The 10146-nt window shown below is 42.0% G+C and overlaps 1 protein-coding gene across 1 annotated transcript in view; it reads left to right on the top strand.

Annotated features, from left to right (window-relative positions):
* Positions 1-3519: 3519 nt before the first annotated feature.
* ATP8B1 (ATPase phospholipid transporting 8B1) overlaps positions 3520-10146 on the top strand; it is a 118656-nt gene continuing 112029 nt past the window's right edge. The window contains exon 1 of the mRNA XM_067545451.1: positions 3520-3873. The gene's annotated coding sequence lies outside the window, so the exon portion shown is untranslated. The remainder of the gene's footprint in view (positions 3874-10146) is intronic.

The raw sequence follows: 10146 nt of genomic DNA, 5'->3' as shown, positions 1-10146 counted from the left end.
TCTAATTTTTGGTGAAAATTCTCACTTTTGAAAATGGGCCATTTTATATTTGAAAAAATGCTTAAAATGAAAAATGTCCACCAGCTGTATTGGTTATCTGTAAAATTGCTTAGCTGATTAATTTTACTGATTAACTTATTGCATTATGGTTTGCTGGCTAATTAATTTCTCTGCCAGTCCATAACTCACTTGGCATTACTTCTCCATACCTCTTATTTATTATTTAGGTATTTACTTATTTGTGATAGCACCCACTGTATGATAGGTGCTTTCCAAACACTTCTGTGGCCGTCTCTTCCTCCTTTTCAACTCCACTTTATCATCTCCTTCTCCTCATCCCTTCTACTCTACCATATTTTCTGCTCTCACCAGCTGTCTCTTCCTCTATTCATTCTGTCCCTATTTCTGCACTCATTTTCACTCTCACAAATCTCTACCTCCCACCACATCCTTTTCTGACGTCTCCTTCCCTCTGATGACAACTTCTAGTCATGTCCTTTAATCACTGGAGAAGAATAGTAGCTAACAGAAAATATGGGATTTTGGAATAACACCTAGACTCTAACTCTTGGATACTATATGATAAATCTCTAGCAGTGGAAACAACATAACATTTCAGAAGGAAGTTAAGCAAATTTTGTTGAAACAAGTATGAAGAAACTTAGTACCAAAAAATAATGATTGCTAATGCACAGAATCATCAGAAACCATTGCAAACAAGCTACCAGATGACTTTTCAAAGCTAAATGTCAGGGGAATACTTTGACTTTCAGGGGAAAAACAATGGAGTACCTTTTATGCAAATGGTGAAATAGAAGTGTGAGTGGGATTATCTATTTGCAATAATGGTTTAGTGTTTTATTTTATCATTGTGGTCTTAGTGTAGTTTTGATCTTGTTTTCACGTTAGTATAAGAAGATAGTGTAAACTCTCTGTTAAGCACTTCGGAGCAGAGACTATATTTGTTTCAATACAGAATTGAACATACTGTCAGCACTTAAAAAATTATACACTTTCTCAGTATCCTATCTGTTGTATGCCTTTGGTAGCATATAAAATGTATACTTCCCATCATTTTGTATGTTTGTATTAATGTGAATTTAGTTTTATTTTGTATTTTATCTGAAAACAAAGAGGTATAGTAATTATATTACAGGGCCTTATTGAGCGCCTCTAGAATTCTTAAAGCCTACATTAAAAAGTTTGTTGGTGTGTCCTATCCTAAGTGTTCGCCCATGTTTTTTAAAGAAGGGATCTTATCTGAGTATTGCCTTGAAAAGAGACAAGATGGGTGAGGTAATATCTTTTATTGGACCTACATCTGCAGGTGAAAGAGAGAACTCTTCTTTAGGTCACCTGGAAGGCATTTGAAACATTATTACCTGACTTGTTGACCTGCAGGTTAAACAATCTGGAAGGTTTCTTAGGTTGGCAAACTTAGGGTCAGGGACATTAGAGGCCAGGTTTTCAAAAGGGTTTAGTACCCAAGACCTCCCACTGAATTTTTATGAAAGTCTGTTGCTGTAAACTTACTCTCAGTACTTTTTGTCTGTTTCATTTGATAAATCTCCATTCTGTTTCAATATGTTTTATGTTTAACTTCAGAATTCATCCAAAAAGAAGAAAACCTGAAAATAGAGCAAAAGGGAGGTTGCAAGTGAATAAACTATAACTATACATTCACAGTATTGCCAACCCCTCTCAAGGAAACACCAGTGTAATTAAGCAATAAGCAGTATTCCCAACCACAACTGTCCAAAAATCATGAGTCAGACCCTCAAAAATAATGAGATTGGTTTAAACATAATATATTGTCGATTCTTTTTATTTGCCTTCTGGGTTACGAGTCTTTATGGTGCCTCTGATTTGTTTACAAGCTTTTCTTCACAACTATGAGAGCTAGAAACATTTTCTTAATAAAATGTGAATCCCATATAATTACATGACTCCAGGAGCTGAGGCTTCAAGTAAAATACCAAATATGGCAAGACTCACAATAAAATTGTGAATTGGCAACATTATATTCAGGATCTAACTGCAACACTGTTGAGCTCCATCTAGGTTGCAAAAGATCCTTTGTTTCTGCCTTTTCAAACATCTCCAAAATGTGTTATAAATGGGTTAAAACTGCTGATTAGCCCAGTAAAGACCAGGTTTTCAAGGCGAGCAGCAAAAAAACAAAACAAAACAAAATGAACCCCCCCCCCCCCCAAAATGTATTAGTGTTCTTTTTTTGCTTCTTCATGACATGCAAAGAAGGCCTTGTTGTAAATAGTTATTTTTTGTGCTTGCTTTCGCTTTATACATTTATTTCTCTTCTACGTTGGAGGACTCTGGCAACTGGACAATCAAAACCAGTGGGATTGTGACATCATCACAAGCGATGAGGAAGTAAATTTTATACAGGTTTAAAATTCTTTGGGTATCATTTTAAAAGCTATTTAACATCTATCTAGATATCTGAGGTACTTATACTGCTATGATGGGAGCCATATCTGAGCATCTCAAAATCTTTAATGTGTTTATCCTTACAACATCCCTTTCATGAAGGGAAGTACTATTATTTGTGAGTCTTTGAGAAAAAGCAGGGATGAGCAGGTTTGATAGTCCAGATATTTCTAAGGTTAAAAAAAAAAAAAAAAAGCCAACAAAAAAAAAAGACAGGGAGGTAAAATATCTTTGGAAAAAATCATTTCAGGGCTTCTGAATCCATTTCAGGGCTTCTTTGCATGCCACCTTTAACATTCAAAATTTTTACAGTAGTGATATATGTTACAACATAAACCAGTGCACAACTGTGCTGTACTTTGGCTTGACCTACCAGTGCCCTTTGCTTTTTGCTTAAATCTTTTTAAAATATGGTGCTTCCAAAAGAAACTACTACAATTTCCCGGTTGAACGGGATCCAGCCTAACAGCAAATGGATGTGGACCTTAGTACAAGAGTCACTGTACCTCGAAACTGTATGCACCTAAAACACAAAACAAACAAAACTCCATGCTTCTTTCCCCACAGATAATTAGCTGCAAATGTAGAAAAAAGACACATTGTGAAGGAAAGCCAGGGCTTTAGTTCCCCTTCTTGCAAAGCAAAATAAAAAGACAGCTCCCACCTGCAAGAAAGTCCCCAGTTACACAACTGGGCGAGATGGAGGGACTGGTGCGGAGATGAGTAATTGCCTCAGATTATTTTTGACAATGCTCAGACTGGTTGGTAAGCAGGGCCCATGGCAAGGCTGAGTACCGCTGGGAACCCCCTGAGCCGCTGACAAACGAGAACAACCCCCCCTGCAGTGCAGCCCGCAGGGAGAGGCGAGGCGCGTGCGGGGAGAGGGACACAGGAGGAGCAGGCACGGCTTGCGCCTCTCCCCAGTGGGGCGCGCTTGCGAGAGAGTAACCAGAGCCCAGGCCGCTCCCCCACGGCGGGGATGGGCGGAAGGGCTAGTCCTGCTCCTCCCGCGGCCGCGGTTATTACCTGGGAGTCACGTGGGTGCATCCCTGGCTAGGGGAAGGGCTTAGTGAGGGCTTCGGGGCAGCTGCTGCAGAGGTGGGTCCTCCTCCTCTCCCGATGCCCCCAGAGGATGGGATGAGCCCAAATGAGCAAACAGCCCCCTCCTCCCGCTGTAACCTCCCTCCCTGCTTGCAGCCAGCGCGGCAGGCACCTTCTGTGGAGTTGAGGAACTTGTTTGGCAAGTCCTGAGCCAGCTTGCCAAAGAGCGCCATTGGCGGGCTGGGCGGGAGGCGAGCCTGCGCCAAGGCGAGGGCTGGCCGCGGTGCGCCTCTGCCCGGCGAGCCTGCAGGTGTCGGGCGGGAAAGAAGCCTCCCCGCCGGGCGTGAGCGCGTGGCCGCCGAGGAGCCCCGGTGACAGCCAGAGGTAAGGGGCGGAGGGAGGGCGGCGGCTCCCCTCGCGGCTCGCCCCCTCAGCCGCGGCGGGGGGCCGTGGTGGGAGCGGGCGGCGCGGCCCCCCGGCTCTGTGAGGCGGGGGGGGGGGGGCTTCACACAGGCGGCTTGGGGCGGGGGCCGGGCCCCGCGTGGGGGTGGGTGCGGGGTTAAAAGGCGCAGCTTCCCAGCCCCAGCCGGCCGGGTCCGTCCCTCAGCAGCTCCCCCTGGAGCGCGCCCCGCGCGGGGCGGTAACCGCCCGGCCATGCCCTGACAACGGGCGCTCCTCGCGCCCCCAGCTCCGGCCGCCCTGCGGGTCTCTGGGAGGAAGCCGTGCTGCGGGTGATTCAAGGGCTCTGCCTGCCCTTTCCCCGGACCGCCGCCGCCCCCGAGGCTCGCCCACCCGGCCTTAGAGCTGGTCTCGTTGGCTTGCCCGCACCTGAACAAGTTGGATTGAAAGGACGCGGGGCGGGGGGTGTGTGACTCTGCCTGGCCCCAAAGTGAACTTCCCAGCCCACAGCCGATCACCAGAGAAGGCCAAAGGGGTCTTCGTAGCTCATCGACAAGACGCCAACCAGGGGCACAGCCACATCCAGGGGGCGACTGATGTCACCCAGACGTGTGCCGTGTACCTAAATCTCAGCGGACTCTGTAGCTAGCTGGATGTGCTTCAGAAACCAAACGAGCTATTTAACGGTAAATAATATGAATGTAGCTTACATAGGGTAGAGCTAAAAGATTTCTTCCTCCAAGGGGAATACTGGGCATTCCCTAATCTGTTAATAATGCGCTCTCAGCGCTGCATGCTTGTTTAAATGACCAGGGCAACCGCCAGTTCTGATTCATTTTCAGAATGATCACTTTTTAAGGTAAACATTAACTCACTGAAGAAGCGCGTTGCATTGATCTGTTGCTGAAGGTGGTGGAGGAAATAAAAAAGCCAAACCCACTGGTGTTTGTTTTCAAATGTTTTTTCAATCCGAGTCTGTCTACACAATAAAGAAATGCACGTCATTCTCCTCCCTGGACTGGGTGGACAAAGGCAAATTCTGGTGCACCTGCTTTGACTCCAGAATATGTTGTTCCTGTATGGCTGTAAGAGCCGGAAATCAATACATTAATTCACTGCAATATTTTTTTTTTTAAAGAAAAGGGGAAAAAAAACAAAAAACCCGGCTCTCCACTTCTTGAGTTCCTTAATAAAATTTCATTTTCTTTTAATTTAAAAAGGAAACCTTTGATATGCCTGATTCCATTGTGACTGCAGCAGTTTTTATCTACACAGCTTTCTATAAAGCACAGCAGTATAACAAAGGAAGAAAGCTCCACACTATTAGTCCTTAGTCAATTGAGATGGTTTTCTTCCTTTTTATTAAGGGAACGAGATATATTGGAATAATAATGTTTAAACATTAATATTTTGGCTAAAATATTAAGATCATATAAATAGACATAATTTCATATAATGTATAACCAAGTCACATCCTCTAATAAAGTGACTATAGCACACTATCACAGAAAAATTGTTTCACCGAGGGGGCTGTGAGATTTGTTCTCTTGGTTAGATGTGTGAAACTTTTCTGCTGGTCACAAATGTAGTGTATTTCACTTACAGGTGTAAACAGTTTTTGTTAGTGGTATTTCTTCCTGAGTGCCAGCAGTGTAATTTGGTGCTGTACAGACCTAAGCAGGTGATCCCTACTTCAGACTTTACAATATAGGGAATATAGAAATGGAAGTTCAAACTCTGATGAAAAAAGCAATTCCTCACTGTATTTTAGGGAATGTTTAGTAATTGGTTGGTGAATCTTACTCATGGAGATGGTGGGATGAATGAAAGAGGGCACCTGAGAGCACTGAGTTCTGGTAATTCTGGCTGGATCATGCTGTGTGGCCTTGGACAAATCCCTTAAATTCTGTTTGTTTTCTCATCTATAAAATGGGGGTAATTTATCTTTCAGGTGTGAGATAGTTATTCATTAGTCAGTGTTTACACAGTCTTCTAAAGCATAGTTTCTCAACCTGTGGTACGCATACCCCTGGGGATATGTGAGATACAGGCAGCGGGTAATCGGGGGAAAAAAGAGTGAAGGGGAGGTGGGCGGCAGCTGTCGACTTCTGGGAAAGGCAGGTGGCAGCCCCCTGCTTCCCGCCTGGTCACAGGTCCCAGATGGGAGCGTGGCAGCAGCCTCCTGCATCTCGTGAGCTGGGCTCACAGCTGGGTGGCAGCCACCCGCTCCCCAGCTCCAAGCTGAGGGACAGCCTCCAGCGACCCTGCTTGAAGACGAACAGCAGCTGTCTGCTCACATCCCTGGGTCCCAGCTGGTGCGGAAACTTCCTCCTCCCCAGCTCGGATTGGGTGGCAGTCGCCCACCTCCTGGACTGGCAGCCAGGCAGCAGCCATCTGCAACTTGCCCAGGTGGCAGCCCCCTGCCCTGGCTCAAAGCCTGGTGCCCAGAACACTTGTCAATTTCACTTCTGTAGCTGAACAGTGAAATTGACAACTATGACAGCCCCAGATTTTACCAGTTACCCTCTTTTCCTGTCTCTCTCTCTCTCACCCCTTCCTCCTCTCAAATCTATGGCAAAAAATTTGGCTTGACGCTTTATATTCCCCAGCATTGGCATGCCGCTCAAAGCCTCCTAGCTTTGGCCATCATCACTTCTAGCCCAGATACATATTTGAGTTGTGCACCTCTGGTGTAAAGGTGGTAACCCTATCCACACTAGATCTGACATCTGTCATATCACGGCCTTATATACTCAGCCCTTCTTCCAACATATGGCTCACATTAGTTCGGTAAATATAGAATCCTGTGGAAAACTAGGTGTTGGGGTACTTACTAAAATTTTCAGAAGTTAGGGGGTACTTGCTACTTAGAAGGTTGAGAAACACTGTTCTAAAGAAGTGAAGTGGGTGTTTATTAAGGAACATTTATAATCCTGTAATAAAACTTACTAAGAATATCTGTGAGATTTGTTGCTATCTGGAACACTTTATGTAATAGTGGACCAAAGAAAGCTGTCTTAATTCTTCTAGGTTTATGATTAATTGTCTCTGTGGTTCAGATTTCTTACTACTCCATGTCTATTAGCTATTAAGATTTTAAATAATATCCTCAAAATACTAGCTTTATTCTCCTCTCAAAGTTCTACTAGAATTGCTTAATTGGACTAGTTTAATTAGTGAAACAATATATTTACTCCCCCCCCCCCCCCATACGCTAGAGATAGTTAGGAAGTGAGGTAGCTCAGATGCTACAGTTAGGAGGACTGTGTAAGTAGCTGCAGAGATGTATTACCAGGAACTTCTGAGGTCCTGGAGGCTCTCAGATTTGTGATCAATTTCACCTAATGTAAATATATTACACAAAGGGTAAGAGAAAAGCATGCCACATACAAACCAACTGGACTAGTATCTAAGCAGTTCCTAACATAAACCCTGCACATGCTCTCAGTAAAGCATGGAAATCTAACTCTTAGTATGAGCTTCTAGGTATCAAATTGTACGGTATCAAATAATGGTTGATTAGTTTGTTTTTAAATCATAACTCAAGGTCACGGTTAACATGATGATTTGGTCACTCTCTGCTTTCTTTCAGTTTCTGCAGATTCCAAATGTGAATTCCTTTGGCTGTAAAGAGCACTTTTGTTGGAGCAATTTATACTTCATACTCCTGGACATATGTTCCAAACCTTTCTCTTTTTTACTAGTGTGAAACCTTCAAGTGGCTTTACTTTCAGTAATTTTCAAATTGTTCTCTTTGCTTGTTCTCCCTTGTGAGACTTCCTGTGAGTATTCTGGTCCCTAGTCTTGCAATTTGCAATACTAAATTGAATGAGCCGCTTGTCTGCCTCCTATCATAGCCTTCTATTCAAATTAGCTTGAACTCATTTGCTTTTTTTTTTTTTTTTTAACTCTAGTTATGCAGCCTTTATTTTGACAGCACATTAGTTATGTTAGGACTGATTATGCAGTCAGCCATAGGTTTAAATTCTACTTTTAGAATCATAAGGATTTCCAATCTTTATCACTGGCTGCTTTCTTTAATCAGCATCTGCTAACTGAGACAGGCTGATCCTAATTATTTGAGCAAAAGAACTGAGAGCCAGAAACTCCTGAACCCTAATCTCATCTCTGCCTGTGACTTGCTATGTGGCCTTGGGCAAATCTCCTAACCTTTCTGTGCCTGTTTCTCTTTCTGTGAAATGCAAAGAAGTCTTCATTACCTAGGGGTATTGAGAGGATGAATTGTCAGTGTGATCAACACTCTGAATGTAAAAGTACTACCTAACAAGTATTCCTTGACTCTTTAGTAAAACTCTTCTAACACAATAGTTTTATGCAGTGTTGGTTATCAGACTTTAAAATATAACTTTTTTCTGCTTTATATCTTCATTTATAACATATTCAGAGAACTTAAGCAAGTTTACTGGATGTGTTTGTCACAGAAACTTAGTGCTGAACAGGATGCCATGGAGTGGAAAGAATACAAAGATAGAAGTAATGGGATGGGGGAACAAGAAATGAATAATTAGGCACTACAGGAAAAATTGGAGAATATAAACTCCAAATAGCCCAATCAATCTGTACAGTAGAGGAAAGCATCCAAGTAAAGGAAGGGAAACAAAATTAACATAAAAGAAGCACAGTATATTTAATTATAAATATTAACTCTTATTTGTCCTCCACAGTCATAATAGAATGGTATATATAATATCTCTCTTTAAGTTTTTGTGTATTGTTTAAATTTGATCTTCACTCCCGTTTACTAGAACTGTGAGTATGAGTATTACCCTACCCAAGTGTTTCTGGCAAAAAAAAGCAGAGCAATGGTAGAAATTTGTGGGATAACTAAATAAAAGAATAGATGGAAATTAGTGGAATATGTGTGGAGTTATAAAACACACCTAGAGCATTAAACTGCCTAGTTTTGGCTCTTACCTTAGCTACAAATCACATACTTTCTTGTGTCAGTTGTCCATACCAATAGTGTGAAACAGTCATGCATTAATGTTGTAGCATCCTGACCTCAGTCAATAAGTTAGACTCTGTTAGAGATACATTCAGTAGGGTCATGGTGGAAAAAAAGGAGTAAACTAAACTCCATATTCCCCTAATGAGAAGTAGGTAAACTCTATTTAACTGCATTTATCCTTGACTACACTATTGGATGTGTTCTGTTATCAGAAATAAAGTGGTGCTCAAAGGCTTCTAATTTTGAAGTAGTGGAGCTTCCTTAATATCATTTTCTCCAGAATGTGGAAGAATCCAGTTTGAAGTAATGGAACAATGTTAGAGCACAGGGAATAGAGAGAGAGGGCAACTATCTCCTTTCTATGAGAATGTTGCAAGTGTTCAGCTTGTCAATTATTTAAATATTACCTGATCTTTAAAAAGATACTAAATAACAGGGTTTCTGAATAAATCTGACCACGAGTGTCTAGCCTTCTAGCACTGCCTGGTGTTGTTTGCCCAGATAACACAGCAAGGCTTGTTTAACATGTTAACTGAGAGTGGTTAGGAGTCATCTATATTTGAAAGGATTTATTTAAAACAGGCATGTTAGAGGGATGGTATCATAATATTTTCAAAAGCTTCATATATTTGCACCAAAAATAACACCCAAATGCTAATGGATACTTGAACTAAACAAGGAGAATGAGACTACATTAGAAGTGCATTACTCATTACATGTGGTGGTACTGCTCTGAAATGCAGAGGAAGACAATTTCAGAATGTGAAGTGAATCTTTTTCTGCCATATGTGGTGACCTCTCGCAAATTGACCCTTTAACTGAGACCCTGATCCTCCAAATACTTAATGTAAGTAAAGTTTAAGTGTGTGGGGAAGGAATCGGAACGTAAGTGAAGTTACCTGTCTTATTAGTATTAATATTACTGTAGCATGTGATAGTTTCCCTACTATTTGCCTAGATATAGTTTTGACTTGTATTTCAACTTTTGTAGTGTACACACAGCTCTAGGTAGGAGGAATACTGTTCTAGGAAATTTTGTTTTTTTAATGGTCTCTATTGTGGATAGTGTCCAATTTGAAGTCGGGGTGTGTGGAGGTGGGGTGTGTGTGTATGTTTCCATAATCCTAATGACTAAACAGTACAAATTTGAGCATTTTAAAGAGAATAGTTCTTATCAAATTTTCTCATTTATAGTGGTGACAAAAACTATATTAGCAAAATACGATTTTAAGCCATTTTGCCATGGCTTTTAAGACCAGTAATACGTGCTTAGTTGCAATCTCTGACTT

Source organism: Emydura macquarii, unplaced genomic scaffold (assembly GCF_026122565.2).
Source record: "Emydura macquarii macquarii isolate MOO-44397 ecotype Brisbane River unplaced genomic scaffold, CSIRO-AGI_Emac_v2 contig_1045, whole genome shotgun sequence".
NCBI classification, from domain to species: Eukaryota; Metazoa; Chordata; order Testudines; family Chelidae; genus Emydura; species Emydura macquarii.
Note: the sequence above shows the minus strand (reverse complement) of the source record. Positions and strands in the feature narration are given on the sequence as shown.